The sequence below is a fragment of the Ranitomeya variabilis genome, chromosome 5, assembly GCF_051348905.1.
Source record: "Ranitomeya variabilis isolate aRanVar5 chromosome 5, aRanVar5.hap1, whole genome shotgun sequence".
Lineage (NCBI taxonomy): Eukaryota > Metazoa > Chordata > Amphibia > Anura > Dendrobatidae > Ranitomeya > Ranitomeya variabilis.
In genome coordinates, this window is record NC_135236.1 from 179,165,421 (window position 1) to 179,181,680 (window position 16,260).

Genomic DNA, 16,260 nt, shown 5'->3' on the forward strand with positions numbered 1-16,260 from the left:
ACAGGCAGGAGCACAGCTGCATTAGCAGAGCTCCTGGGTGTAAAAGTATTTAACCCCTTCAGATGGATTTACAGAGAGGGACAAGACTGAACGACGGAAGGTATGGAATATTGTTGTTTGTTTTTTAACTTTATTTCAGGTGACAAGGGTCTTCAGGTGGATTGAGAGTATAATAAAATATTAAAACACCATGTGTCTTTATTTCATTAAAAGACTTTTAATAATGTGTGTGTTTTATTAACCATTTCGTACTATTGGATTAATAATGGATAGGTGTCATAATTGACGCCTGTCCATTATTAACCTGGCTTAATGTCACCTTACAATATCAAGGTGACATTAACCCTTCATTACCCCATATCTCACCGCTACAGGAGAGTGGGAAGAGAGAGGCTAAGGCTACTTTCACACTAGCGTTAATTGCATTACGTCTCAAAACGTCTTTTTTCAGAAAAAACGCATCCAGCAAAACTTTTTGCTGGATGCGTTTTTTTCCCATAGACTTGTATTGGCGACGTATGGCGACGGATTGGCATACGTCGTGTACGTTTTACGACGGATGCGTCGAAATTTGGCGACACGTCGTCTCAAAAAAACGTAGATTGTAACGTTTTTTGTCTCCGCCTAAAAAACGTGTCGCGACGCATCCTGCGGCATACGTCGTTGGCTGCAATGGAAGCCTATGAGCGACGGATGCGTCGGGACACGTCGTACGACGCAATACAGCGCTGCAATACATTTTTTTTACACTGAGCATGCTCAGAAGAAGTATTTTGTTGCCAATTGGTCAGACACCCCCAAATCTATATAAACCTGGCCTGGGCCTTCAACCCCACATATGCCAGCAAGAAGACAAAAGAGAGAAGCCTGCCAGCAAGACCCCAGCCAGCAACAGGACCCCAGCCAGCCACAAGACCCCAGCCAGCCACAGGAGCCAGCCACCATAGAGCCAGCCACAGGAGACAGACACAGGACCCCAGCCAGCCACAAGACCCGAGCCAGCCACAGGAGCCAGCCACAGGACTCCAGCCACAGAAGCCAGCCATAGGACTCCAGCCACAGGACTCCAGCCACCATAGAGCCAGTGTGAGTATTGCAATTTTTGTGTGCATCTGTGTGCCTGTGCATTTGTGTGTGTATATGAGGTACTGACTACAGAAAGAGCTTAAAACCTGAAGAGAACCTGAGGCCTGCCATCGTCCTGCACCAGCCAGTGCCATGCTAGAGTCCAGATGCAGCCTGATTCCAGCCACTGTGAAGACCTGCTGCTTCAGCCAAAGGATTGTCAGCCTTTTGTATGTGTGTGTGTGTATGCGTCTTCTGATTGGGTTCACCTTTCTGCCTTTGTTGTACATATGTGTATTTGCATAAAGCTATGTGCGTGCATGTGTATGTGTGTATTTTTGGACGGTTGTGTGCTTTTGTATCATGTGCCTGCACCTTATTATGCCTTTGCCAATTTTATGCCTGTTCATGTGGGAGGGTATGTGTCCATGTGCAGGATTGCATCAGGATGTGGTCAGGATTTTCCATCAGTATTTGTACGCCAAAACCAGGAGTGGGTGATAAAAGCAAAAGTGTGCCTGTTTTCCTATTATACTTTACCTAATTTTTACACTCCTGGTTTTGGCTTACAAATACTGATGGGAAATCCTGACCAAATTCTGATGCGATCCGGAATGTGGACACATACCATGCATGTTTTTTGTGTGCGTCTTGTTGATTGCATGTGCATTTGTCCATGCTGTAATTGGTTATTTGCCTTTTTCTGATGTATTGACTGTATAGTGGTCTGTGCAGCATGTGGTTTAAATGTGTTTTTTTTTTTTTTTTTTTTTTTCAATCTGATGTGTTTTTTAAAAAAGTCTAGCGGTCTGCAGCTTGTGGTTTGAATGTGTGAGTGTGGGTTTTTTCTATTTAATAAAAGTGTTGATTTTATTTTAATTACAGTTATAACCATTTGCAGTTGAAGTACTTGTATTTAAAATAAAGAGCATGTCAGCTCCTAATTGTGATTTTTTTTAAAAAGAGAGAAAAAAAAAAATAATAAAATGTTTTTTTAAAAAATGTCCGTAGTATTATTTCATAAAGGTAAATTTAAAACTGGTGTATGTACCAATGGTTACACATGCAATACAGGGTTGGTTGAGGGCTCATTTTTTTTTAATAAAGGTTAACCTGTAAAGTTTTTTTTTTTTTTTTTTTGGGGGGGGGGGGAGGTTATTTTTTTTAAATAAAATGTGTCAAATATATTTTTTCATTGTGTTAACATTTAAAAATTTAATTTTTTGGGACATGGAAATGAATGGTATAACGTGCAACTTTTTGGGGTGGTTTTTGGTGTTCACCTGTATGAACATTTCTGACATCATTTTAGTAGGGTGTTTATCGTTGAACATTACCTAGTTCAGGGGGTGGTCTAACTATAGATCCATTATACATATTAAGGCCGGAGACACACTGGTGCGAGAGACGGCCGAGTCTCGCTGGTTAAAAGCAAGCTGTGGCACCTGCATTCCGGAGCTGAGCGTGCAGCTCCATGTATTGCTATGGAGCCGCACGCTCCGCTCCGGAGTGCAGGTGCCACAGCTTGCTTTTAACCAGCGAGACTCGGCCGTCTCTCGCACCAGTGTGTCTCCGGCCTTAACAGATAAACCAGGACCGCAGCCGCTGCCCACCAGGACCACAGCTAAGAAGTGTTAGAAGTAAGTTTTGAAGACCCCCAATCTGCTACTTCAATGTGTCGAGCAGATTGCAAGTGTCTCTTTAACTTACAGAAACACCAGGACCACAGCCGCTGCCCACCAGGACCACAGCTAAGAAGTGTTAGAAGTAAGTTTTGAAGACCCCCAATCTGCTACTTCAATGTGTCGAGCAGATTGCAAGTGTCTCTTTAACTTACAGAAACACCAGGACCACAGCCGCTGCCCACCAGGACCACATCCGCTGCCCACCAGGACCACAGCTAAGAAGTGTTAGAAGTAAGTTTTGAAGACCCCCAATCTGCTACTTCAATGTGTCGAGCAGATTGCAAGTGTCTCTTTAACTTACAGAAACACCAGGACTACAGCCGCTGCCCACCAGGACCACAGCCGCTGCCCACCAGGACCACAGCTAAGAAGTGTTAGAAGTAAGTTTTGAAGACCCCCAATCTGCTACTTCAATGTGTCGAGCAGATTGCAAGTGTCTCTTTAACTTACAGAAACACCAGGACCACAGCCGCTGCCCACCAGGAACACAGCCGCTGCCCACCAGGACCACAAAACAATGTCTTCTTCTGATAGCCCTCCTCCACAGCAACAGCGTGTATCGGTAAGTTAACACAAAAAATGGGTTTATTTTTTTTCGCTTTTTAAAATTACATTTTGATGTCTAACCACATGCATAAATTATATTTCAACAGGAAGCTGAATCAGATGAGGAGCTGTCAGAAGGGGGCGAGATGGGTGGAGAGATGCAAGTGGAGGAGGAACCAAGTGTAAGTAGTGGTGAAACAGTTGCTTCGCACATCACACTGCACCATACACAAAACAGATTACTAAACACAGAAAATATATGCCTACCTTAACTGAGAATTTGTTTACTTTATTTCAGGCTGCTGCTGCTGCCGCTGAAGGTTCTCCCAGACACTCCCAGAGTCGGCGGACTCGTCGCCGCGGTCGGCCATCAGTGAGTTTTTTTTGGGGGGGAGGGGGATTCTATTGGTACTTTAGTATTTCAGTGTACTAATTTGTTTGTTTTCCTTTTTTTTTTTTGACACAGGCTTCACAGCGTGCTCCCGCAGAAGAGGATGATGATGATGACATTGACATCGATTGTCTCATCGAGGAGGTTCGCGAGCGGGAGCCGCTGTGGAACATGGCTGACCGCAGGCATGCTGATACCGGTGTCACCCGTCGGCTCTGGGACGAAGTGTGTCGCAACCTGTTTCCAAGGCGGGAGAGCCTTCATCCTCAGCAGCAGAGCAAACTAGGTAAGTATTCACTTTCCAGTGATGTTTTGAGCTGACTGTAATGTATTGCATTTACCAATTTTTTGTTTTTTCTTTTGATTCTTGTCTTCACAGTTGGAAAGGTTAGGAAGCGGTGGCGGTCACTGAGGGATCGCTTTAAGAGGGAATTCAACGATGAGATGAAGGCCCCGAGTGGCTCTGCAGGAAGGAAGAGGAGCAAATATAAATATGGCCAGGCCCTCTCCTTCCTGAGGCGAACCATGCTAAGCAGAGTGTAAGTATTCTACAGCCCACTAATAACCATGTTAACCTGTCTACTTAGTTTGCTTTCAGTCAGGGCTTTTTCATTCCAATGTATTAATTTCTTTTGTTTTTTCTTTCACAGCACCTTCTCCAGCCACCGGGCGCCTGCATCTTCCTCTGCGCCCTCTGGAGCGATCCCTCCTGAGTCCGCCACTGAGGGCCACGTCGGTAGGCCCCACACCTCTGTCCCCTCCTCTGACCCCTCTGTCCCCTCCTCTGACCCCTCTGTCCCCTCCACTTCATCCGCCCCAAGCAGTGGAGCATTATTGCAGGCTTCATTGCTCGCATCTGATGCTGAACAGTTAGCGTTCCCTTTACCCCACCCCTCTGATCCTGCCACCTCGACACCACCATTAGGTTCGTGGCGGCAGCGACAGAGGGGTCAGGAAAGGAGCTATGCTCCTGAGTTCTTACACCTGAATGCATCCTTCCAAGGCTCTTTCAAAATTTTGGGAGAGCAAGTGACTGCTGGTTTCAACATGGTGCAGTCACGCATCAGTGAAACAAGCCGTGAAACCAGCAGTCGCTTGGATAGGCTGCATTCAGCTGTAAGTCCCGATCCGGCCAATCTTTTTTTCCAATCCATGCTCATGAGCATGGAGAAGCTTTCTTTTGAGCAACAGATGCGGGTAATGAATACCTGCCATAATGCTGCACTGCAGGCCGTTAATGAAGCTACCCACACACCTCCCCACACCTCCACTCCAATTCAACCCCAGGCCCCACCCCAGGCCCCATTTCCACACCATACCCCCCATTACCAAACCCAGCCCCAATACCCACACCAGCACCATTACCAAACCCAGCTCCAATCCCCACACCAGCACCATTACCAAACCCCACGCCAGCCCCATTACCCAACCCAGTCCCACTACCCTACCCAGTCACAATACCCGACCCAGTCCCCACAACAATCCCGGCCCCCAGACCAAATTACTTCCCCAATGTTTTCTTTACTCAGCTTTTCTCTTCCCCCTACCCCAACACCACCCCCCTCTGGTCAGCCTCTTGGTTTAACCCCCCCTTCCACTGCACCCCAAACAAGTAGGGTTTCCCCACCTATCGACGTGGTCCAACCTTCCTGCCCCTCCTCCTCTCATATCTCCACCCAAAACTTTTGAAGACTTGTAAATATGTTTTTAAAATGTTTATGTCAAAAAAATTTTGCAAAGTTTTCCAAAAAAAAAAAAAAGGAAAATAAAAAAAACCTTTTTTTTTTGGCAAAAAAAAAGAGTTAAAATAAAATTCTGATTATTATTGTACTCTTTGTGTGTGTGTGGATTTATTAAGGTAATATAATAAAAAAGGTTTAATAAAAACAAACACCAGACATGTTAAAGGTATAACATAATGGTTTTACTAGCAAGAAAACCACGCTTTTTGGCCTTTTTTTTTTTTTTTTTGGCAGAAACACATTTTTTACATAAACAAAACACATGGGAAACTGGTTACACAATCATGTCTTGCCACGGGATCCGCCCGACAGGTGAGACAAAATAATCGGCAAACTGGTCCCTCATCCTTGTAACTGAACTTGTAGAGCGAACCGAGCTGCTGCGGTAGTCCCACAAGGTGGTCTCCAAATCTTCATCATCCAAGGAAACGGGCTCCTTTGAAAGGACAAAGTTGTGGAGCACCACACAGGCTTTAACTACCTCGTCTATAGTTGTTGTTTTCAGCTTGATAGCCGTCAGCAGAACTCGCCACTTCGCCGTCAATATGCCAAAGGAACACTCCACTACTCTTCGTGCTCTAGTAAGCCGGTAATTAAAGACCCGCTTGGTATGGTTTAAGTTCCGGCTACTGTACGGTTTCAGTAGGTGCGGCGACAGTTGAAAGGCTTCATCACCTACAAAAACATATTCCAGGGCTGGGTCATTTGTTCCTGGCAGTGGTCTGGCTGGCGGTAAATCGTAGCTCTCTCCATAAAGGCAACGACCCATCGGAGAGTTTTTAAGAACTTGCGAATCGTTGGACCGTCCATACGCTCCTATGTCCACGGCAAGGAACCTGCAGTTGGCGTCTGCAATAGCCATAAGGACGATGGAGAAATACTTCTTATAATTATAATACTCCGATCCTGTTCCTGCCGGTTTCGCAATCCTTATATGTTTCCCGTCAACTGCACCCACACAATTAGGGAAATTGCAAATTTGCTGAAACTCTTCAGCACTTCGCAACCAGATTTCCATGGATGGTTGGGGGATATACTCTGGTTGCAAAGTGGTCCAAACAGCCCGACATGTGTCCTTCACTATTCCAGAGATAGTTGAAATGCCCAGCCTGAACTGATAATGGAGCGAAGTCATAGATTCACCCGTAGCTAGGAAACTTTAAAAAAAAAAAAAAAATGTTAGAAAAAATTGCACAGACCAACAAGTTTTAATATGGCACTGTTAATTTTTTTTTAAGGACGGGACACCCAATAAAACCAGCATGAAACCGGTGTAAAAAAACAGTGGAATGTCCGCCAAGAAAACCAAAATTACATGCTGCAGAAAATAGTGCGCAGTATGCCAGCGTAGTATTGTCTGCAGCATGTAATATAACATTCAAAATGACCAATGACAGAAAAAAAAGCAGTTGCATGTCATCAAACCCAAAAAACCAAAAAAAAAAAAAAAAACTGCAGAAAATGCAACGCAATATTTCAGCGCAGTATTTTCTGCAGTCTGTTATCTAACATTCAATATCAGCAATGACATTTAAATAAAGCAGTTGAATGTCCGCCAAGAAAACCAAAATTACATGCTGCAGAAAATAGTGCGCAATATGTCAGCGCAGTATTGTCTGCAGCATGTAATATAACATTCAATATCAGCAATGAAATAAAAAAAAGAGGCTTACCGCAGGGTCACCATCAGCCGCTCCGCCGGTGTGATGGCAAGCCTCATCCTTGTATCCTGTCTTCGGATGACATCCTCCAGTTTTGCAAGCAAAAAATCGAAATGTTCAATCCTCATCCGCACGTAGTTGTAGAATTTGTGTGGATTGTGCCGCAACTCCAGGTACAGAGTGGACTGGACACCCCGAGTCATCCGTAGTTGATTAATCGGATGAATCCAGAGTCGTCTCCGTCTCCGTTGCTGCAGAAGCATCCTACGCCTTTCCGCTGCCGCCTCCTTCTCCCGCACTATGATATCCAGGCGATTCGTCTCAAAGATAACGTCGGTAACCAAACTAGCAATCCTCCCAAGAACACCTTCCATCGCTGCCACAAAACTAAAACCCACAAAGATGGGCTGTAAATACAGTACTATATAGGTTTTCAAATTTTCCAGTAGCCAATCAAATTTGGGAGCCTCCCATTTTAAAAACGGATCCGTCGGAAAAACGGATACAACGGATGGTAAAACGTATGCAACGTATGCAACGCATCCAGTATTTTCGACGGAAACGTTTAGCGGATTTGCGACGTATCCGTCGAAATGCTGGATGCGTGGCATACATTTGTCACCGTTTTTCACTTTTTTGACGCATCCGTTTTTTCGGCAAAAAAACGGATTTGCGACGTTATGCAGTTAACACTAGTGTGAAAGTAGCCTAAGTGCCAGAATAGGCGCATCTTACAGATGTGCCTTTTCTGGGGTGGCTGGGGGCAGATGTTTTTAGCCAGGGGGGTCCTATAACCATGGTCCCTCTCTAGGCTATTAATATCTGCCCTCAGTCACTGGCTTTCCCACTCTGGCGGAGAAAATTGCGCGGGAGCCCACGCCAATTTTTTCCGGGATTTAACCCTTTAATTTAATAGCTAGAGACCCCAAATTTGACACACAGACACTTCTTACATTAGTAAAGAGGAATATGTAATAAAATAAGAGATATAAGATGGTTTACTGTATGTAAACCATGTCTCATATCCTGTCGGGTTTGTGAAGGAGATAGCAAAAGCCGGCAATTGAATTACCGGCTTTTCTGCTATTTAGCGCTGTATTAAATATAAATATATACACTCACCGGCCACTTTATTAGGTACACCATGCTAGTAACGGGTTGGACCCCCTTTTGCCTTCAGAACTGCCTCAATTCTTCGTGGCATAGATTCAACAAGGTGCTGGAAGCATTCCTCAGAGATTTTGGTCCATATTGACATGATGGCATCACACAGTTGCCGCAGATTTGTCGGCTGCACATCCCAAAGATGCTCCATACAAGGCAGGATGGATCCATGCTTTCATGTTGTTTACGCCAAATTCTGACCCTACCATCCGAATGTCGCAGCAGAAATCGAGACTCATCAGACCAAGCAACGTTTTTCCAATCTTCTACTGTCCAATTTCGATGAGCTTGTACAAATTGTAGCCTCAGTTTCCTGTTCTTAGCTGAAAGGAGTGGTACCCGGTGTGGTCTTCTGCTGCTGTAGCCCATCTGCCTCAAAGTTCGACGCACTGTGCGTTCAGAGATGCTCTTAGGCCTACCTTGGTTGTAACGGGTGGCGATTTGAGTCACTGTTGCCTTTCTATCAGCTCGAACCAGTCTGCCCATTCTCCTCTGACCTCTGGCATCAACAAGGCATTTCCGCCCACAGAACTGCCGCTCACTGGATTTTTTTTCTTTTTCGGACCATTCTCTGTAAACCCTAGAGATGGTTGTGCGTGAAAATCCCAGTAGATCAGCAGTTTCTGAAATACTCAGACCAGCCCTTCTGGCACCAACAACCATGCCACGTTCAAAGGCACTCAAATCACCTTTCTTCCCCATACTGATGCTCGGTTTGAACTGCAGGAGATTGTCTTGACCATGTCTACATGCCTAAATGCACTGAGTTGCCGCCATGTGATTGGCTGATTAGAAATTAAGTGTTAACAAGAAGTTGGACAGGTGTACCTAATAAAGTGGCCGGTGAGTGTATATACTGACATATATATATATATATATATATATATATATATATATATATATATATATATATATACACGCACACATTCTATGTGTACACATTTATTCTACCTATTCTATTCTATTCTGTCAGTGTGATTTTACTGTATGCCGCACTGAATTATCGGCTTTTCTATAGAACACCGCTGCGTATTTCTCGCAAGTCACACACATGGTCCATGTGTAATCCGGAATTTTCTCATCCCCATAGACTTTCATTGGCGGATTTTTTGCGCAATACACTGACAAACGCAGCATGCTGCGATTTTCTTCGCCTGTAACATACCGTATATTACGGATGCGTAATATACAGCAGATAAGAGCTGCCCCATAGAGAATCATTGAGCCGTGTGCAATGCGTATTTTCTGGACGTATTTTCTGCGCTCATACGTCCGTAAAACTCGCTAGTGTGACGCCGGCTTCATACACAAAAGCGAGTTTGATCAGAGTGTAATCAGAGTTTAGTCAGTTTGCCAGTTTTTACCATCAGAGTTTGGTCGGAGTTTCATCAGTTTGTCTCAGATGAAAAAGACACTGATAGGCAAACTTTTCCTATCAGTCAAGCCAGGAAAACCGGACAGCACATGGATGACATCCGAGTGCTATCCGATTTTTTCCAAGACTCATAGACTTGCTTTGATGAGTTTAATCAGACATTCGAATCCATATTGGACATGTCTCTGTACTTTTGAGCGGACCTCTCAGTCAGAGGAAAAAATTTGACATGTGAACTATCTCATATATTATCATAGGTAATGTTATCCGTACTGAGTCTTAGGGTTCATACTCATCTGTGAGAAAAACGGACAAGTGCAATACAATAAAAAAAATTAGGACTGCATTCTTACCAATGTTAATCTATGAGTCCCTGCTCATCTGCAATTTTTTTCTCAGTTCAGATTGGGCTGAGAAAAAAAAATTGCTGCATGCTGCTATTGTCCTCGCATCTCAGACGAGACTCGCCAATGCAAGTCTGGGTGTGATAAAAAAAAATCACACGACACTCGGACCATGCGAGTCCTGTCCGATTTTTACACACCCATGTCCTTAAAGACCCGACATTTCATCTGCCGCATACAGGAAAAACACAGTGTGACCCGTCACAATGGAATAGATAGGAGATATATATATATATATATATATATATATATATATATATATATATATATATATATATATATATATATATATATATATATACACATAGAATAGATAGATATAAAGATGTCAGTCACATATACAATTATTACAGTGCTTCTATAGCTTACCATACATGTATTTTATTACTAAATAAATTATTTTCTGTAAAAAATGGCTTGGAATCCCCCAGCATTTTTTTATCCAGCAGAGGGAAAGCGGACAGCTGGGGGCAGATGTTTATAGTCTGGGAAGGGGGTAATAACCATGTAGCTTCCCAGGCTATTAATATAATCTCATAGCTGTATATTTAGCCTTTACTGGTTATTAAAATGGGGACCCCCCAAAAAAATAACGTAGGGTCCCCCTATAATTAATATCCAGCAAAGGCTACTCAGACAGCTGTTGGCTGATACTAATAGGCTAGGAAGGGGCCATGGATATTGGCCCCCTCCCAGACTAAATATATCAGCTCTTAGCAGCCCCAGAAAAGCCTTAGCTTCACTCTTCCCACTTGCCCTGGTGTGTTGGCAAGTGGGATGATGGTATTGGGGTTGATGTCAGCTTTGTATTGGCAGCTTACATCAAGCCCAGGGGTTAGTAATGGAGAGGCGTCAACAAGACACCCCCCTTACTAACCCCATGGTCAAATTGTCAAAACAATAACACCCAGAATAATGACTATCCCCCATATCAGACCACAGCTGTATGCCTAGCCTTTGCTGGTTATTAATTATAGGGGTCCATATGTAATTTTTGGGGGGAGTTCCCAACCTTAATAACCAGTAAAGGCTTAGTAGCCAGCTGTGAGCTGATATTAATAACCTTCACGTGTTTGTTTTCCCTTTGCTGGTTAATAAGATTATGGTGATCCCACACCATTTATTTTCTATCTAATATACATTGAAGAATATTTCCTTGGAAAGCTATGTTTAAATGACAGAGTACTGTATGTAAAAGCTCATGTTAAAATCGCATTGCACACTGATTGCAGTCACATGTCATTCGAATGTACAGTAAATCGGTTGCTAGATTATAAAAACTGGGTTGTACTGACATGAGAATCGCATGTCACTTGCATCACACTCGTCCAACTCTTCAGGAACAATATCGGACTTTTTTTTTTTTAACAGTGATGGGTATAAGCCCTTAGGCCTTGCTCCCACTTGAGTACAAAATTGTCGAGTGCAATGGAAGAAAAAAATTGCATTGCACTACGCACCAATGTCATTCAATGAGTCAGTGCTCATCTACGAGTTTTTCCTCAGGTGGAATTTAGATGAGAAAAAAGTATCAGCATGCTGCAAATGGCTGCGTATATATCGGTCAAAACTGGCCAATGCAAGTCACATTGGCAACTGAGGCTTTTTTTAATTCATACTTCCTGTCTTTTCTAGAAGAGTTTACAGCAGTTTCCTTATCAGCAGAGGCAGGATTACAATGATAGGTAATACATTAATGCTCAACTGATAACGGGATTCACCATTCATAATAGGCAGAATCACAGCTGCTCCCCCTCCCTTTATAATGACCTTTGCACAGCTTCATTAACTGCTTCAAGAGATAGGGTGTGAGTCAGTCTATGGCTGGGGTCACACGGCCTTATGTGAGAGAATCGGGCAGACTATGCAAGTGACAGTCGGCTCAAACCCTGCCATAGTGTGAGCCGAGTGTCAGTGCTCTGTGCTCCAAATTTCTTGCATGAAAGAATCGCAGCACAGATGCGGAGGAGACAGAGAACGTAATTCATCCATCTCCTCCATTGCCGGCGTCCTCGGTAATCAGACTGCTGTTGGATAACAAGGTGGAGAAACTTTTTTTTTCACATACAAGAAAAACTGATGACACTTGGATCACACTCTGATCAACCTTTGATCAAACTCTGGTCAAAATGATCAGTCCATTTTTCTCATACGTAAGGAACACAGACGTCTGAATGAGGCCTTGTTCTTACAGCCTCCGTTCATAGTATTCTACAGAACGTACTTGCTGCACCTGACTGTTGAGAATAGAAACGTGACTAGAGCCAGTGCCACACTTACCCGAGTATCAGTACTGCCACCAAGGCAGCCCTGCCAATAAGAATACATTTTCTTAGCATTTTCAAGTACGGTATATCTTTCTGGATATTTTAACCCAATCTTTTACAAAAAGGAAAATGTATGCTGTAATGCAGTTCAAACAGTACACTAGTAAAGACACAGAAAACAAATGGTGCTTGTCCCTGAACACGGAAAGGTTCCAATGAGGCGTATTCAATGTATTATGGAAATATTCTCCCCCAGAAACTGGGCATTGGTATGTTATTTGTCCGATGCTGTGTTTTACATGTAAATATCGTACTTACTAGATGCTACATGTAAAACAATGAAGAATTAGGTAGGGCGCTGTGAGAGGTTGAGTCTAAGCTTTTTTCCTGGTACATTTCAAAATTTACTTTACCTAGAACATAATTTACCAATAGTGCATCCAAATGAAACCAACCCACCTCCCGAAAACAAAAGAAAACCCACGAAAACGATACTTCTAACCTGTTATCTAAACTTCAATTTCTGAATGAGTTCTTTCTGAAGGTAAGTTGTTTCACAATGCTCGTTCTATGCCAACATGTAAAGGTCAGTAGAAAGTCATCATACAATCTAATACATATATCATTTAATGTCACATCTAAAAGACTAGGAATACATTGTGTCATCATCAGCGACTACAGAATCTTACACATTAACACATCTTACTCATTGAGCTCATTTAGAGGTTGGTTTCTTACCTGGTGACTGCACTGTGGTGTGGACGGTGACGGTCGTCTATCTGCAGTTCAGAATGGCACAATCTGCACACTAGGAAGTGACTTTTCAGCCTGGAGACTTTTCTACAGGAGCAATGTAACGCCTCCTTAGCACACACTGTCAGATCTTATCACATACACTGCAGAATGAGCTTTGACCCCCGGATGTTCAATGATGAGATTCATTGTAGTATAATTGCTATTGCCTGTTTTTGCCTATATATATGTATATATATATATATATATATATATATATATATATATACATACACACACACACACACACACTGTATATATATATACTGTATATAAAGTCTGGCTAAAATTTTCGGTGGTGGATTTGGAGCGCCCCCACATAAGGGCAATGGGGTACTCGGTACCGGGTCCTTCAGTTCTCAGTGGGGATGTCACAGTGGCCCGACCCGGCCCGTGGCCCTATGAGGGGCGTCCAATAAAAGGCAGAGTTCGTATAGAATGGTAGTGTTTGTGACGTCACCTGTGGTATTCGGTCAGGGTGACCAACGCTGCTGTAAGGGGTCCGCTGGGGTGACGTTATAGCAGCTAGATGGTATACCTTCCCACAGGTGAAGTATGTCCCCAGGGCTTCCCAGAGGTGTAGATGGTGATGGTGGATGATGTAAGGCGCAGTGAATAACGAGGACACAAGGGTGCAGTCTCTTTACCTTTACTGAAGACTTCAGCATCCACAGTCCGGAGCACCAGATCACAGGGCAGGCAGAGTCCAGCCGGTCTGAAGGCAAATCCAGACTTCTCTTATCCAGGTGGAAATCAGTAGCCTTCCTCTAGCACCTGTGCGTTGTAGTACCTCCCTGCTGAGCAACTCGGTAAGGTCCTCACAACTGTTGTAGATGTTCTAGATGTTATTTCTTCCTCTCTGTCCCCCAGATGATATGGATAGGACAAACCCGTATGACTGATGGCCTGAGGCTTGTTTATAGGGACCCTAGAGACGCCCCGACCCCCACAGTTGCCACCGTGCCTCCTGGGTATTAAGGTCGGGCAGCCAACTTGGAATTGACTGTCCTGCCGGTCTTTGGAGCAAGGCTTGGAGACGGTTGCTCCCTCGGTGTTCCGGCCACCGGCTTCGCGCCTCAGGAGGCACCTATTACAGGGCAGAACTCCTTCTGGTGTTATCTCCTTGTGCAATGACTTTGTTTCTCACCCTCTACAATACAATTCTCTTTGTGCCCTTCCTTAGGATGCTGCCGCACGTGGGGCAGGCGAAGCTCCGTGACTCTCTGTCTAGGCCTCTGACAGGATCCCACCCCTGTCAGGGACCTCTCTGTCTGCAGCTTTGTGGTGTTTCTCCTTCCCCTCTGTCTGCCTGACAGGAACTGCACTGGGTGAAGCCCAGCCAGCGTCTGACCCTCTTTCTATCCAAACCACCAGTTTTACCCTAATGTGAGGAGTGCCCTAGTAGATAGGAGCAAGGCTCCCCCTGGTGGTCTGGAGTGTGAAGTGTAGTGTATGGTTTGTGATACCTGGTAAGAAGATCTCCTTTATTGCCTTCAGACATAATATCACTCCCCCTGGTGGAAGAATAATATTACTGCAACGACCAGGACTCTGGGGCGCTGCATATAAATGGAACAGAGAGGACATTTCTTTATTGCATTCTAGGAATTCTAAAACTTATTCTAATAACCAGTCCTTGGTATTGTGAGCTGAATTATTGTACAATATTCATCTGCTTGTTTAATGTAATTGTTTCCAAACATGGCTCAACAATGTCAGGAGCATATGAGTCGCCCCGCCTGGGTCATGGGGTATTCGGTACCGGGTCCGGTGTTTCACAGGGGGATGTCACGGTGGCGACCCGGTCCGTGGCCCTGGTACGCCCATGTAAAAGGGGAAGGGTCTTTAAAGGGAATAAAGTTTATGTTCATGACGCCACCTGTAGTATTCGGTCAGTGGGGACTGACGCTGCTTTAAGGGGTCCTCTGGGGTGATGTTATGACAGCTAGATGGTATAACTTCCCACAGGTGAAGTATGTCCACAGGGCTCCCGGTGTGTAGATGGAAGATGGTGAATAGCGCAGTAAAGAATGAAGACACAGGGTTGCAGTCTCTTTACCTTGTTTACTGAAGACTTCTGGCAGCCACAGTCCAGGGCACCAGATCACAGGGCAGGCAGGGTCCGGACGGTTTGGAAGCGAATCCAGAGTCCCCCTTTTGCAGGTGGAAGTAAAAGCCTTCCTATAGCGCTGTGGTGTTGTAGTTCCTTACTGCCTATGGTTTCACATAAGTTCCTCACAGATGTTCTCTCTCTGTCCCCCATATAGGATAGGACATAACCCGTATGACTGGTGACTTGAGCCTGTTTATAGGGATTCTAGCACGCCCCGGATTCCAATGGTGTCACCGTGCTTCCTGGTTATTAAGGTGGACAGGTAACATGCAGTTCAGCTGTCCTGCCAGTCTCTGCTGTAAGTCGTAGAGTCCTTACAACCTCGATGTTCCGGCTACCGGTTATCTGCGCCTCAGAAGGAGGCAACCTGATCTTAGCTGGTCTCCCCTGATATCACTCTCCTGTGCTTCGCTCTCCTGCATGCTCACTGAACAATGTTCAGCTTTCTGTATGTCTCTTTCCAGGAGCTGTGGTACTTCAGACCACACGGCCCCTTCAGACATTCTGACCCTCGAGGTCCATCTGCTCTCTTCTGTCTCTCTGACAATCTAATTTCTCTTTCCCTCCAAACCACAATGTATATAGGGGAGTCACCTATTAAATAGGATCAAAAGCTCCCCCTTGTGGCCTGGAGTGTGAACATGTTGTGTGCTTTGTGATTACCTGGTGAGGGTTATCTTTCATCTCTTCCAAACGTAACAATACTCTCCCCGTGAGGAAAGCAATGCTACTGTCCCCATGAACCAGATTGGACATAATGCTAATATTACCCTGGATGGAGGAAAGGAAGATTTTCTACAAGACCAATATTTCTAATGATGCCCGTGGCCTGCTGGGGTAAGTGATGGAGTCAGCCACTTTGTGATCCGTCACAACTCTTAACAGTATGGGTATCTTGAGAACACCGATTCTGTTAACAATGTAGCAGACAAGGCAACCCCTGACCAGATAGGCCCTTCTGGCATTTTCCAGAATTGCCGGATGGCCAGTCCGGCCCTGCTATTATATATACATATACAGTTGTGCTCAAAAGTTTACTTACTCCGGCAGAATTT

The 16,260-nt window shown here is 44.4% G+C and overlaps 1 protein-coding gene across 2 annotated transcripts in view; it reads right to left on the minus strand.

The window, feature by feature from the left end:
* Positions 1-13,179, minus strand: part of CKMT1A (creatine kinase, mitochondrial 1A) — a 65,214-nt gene extending 52,035 nt beyond the window's left edge. Inside the window, exon 1 of one of the 2 annotated variants that reach the window (XM_077263581.1) lies at positions 13,039-13,179. The gene's annotated coding sequence lies outside the window, so the exon portion shown is untranslated. The remainder of the gene's footprint in view (positions 1-13,038) is intronic. The other variant, XM_077263583.1, reaches the window with a different exon arrangement.
* Between the last annotated feature and the right edge of the window lie 3,081 nt (positions 13,180-16,260).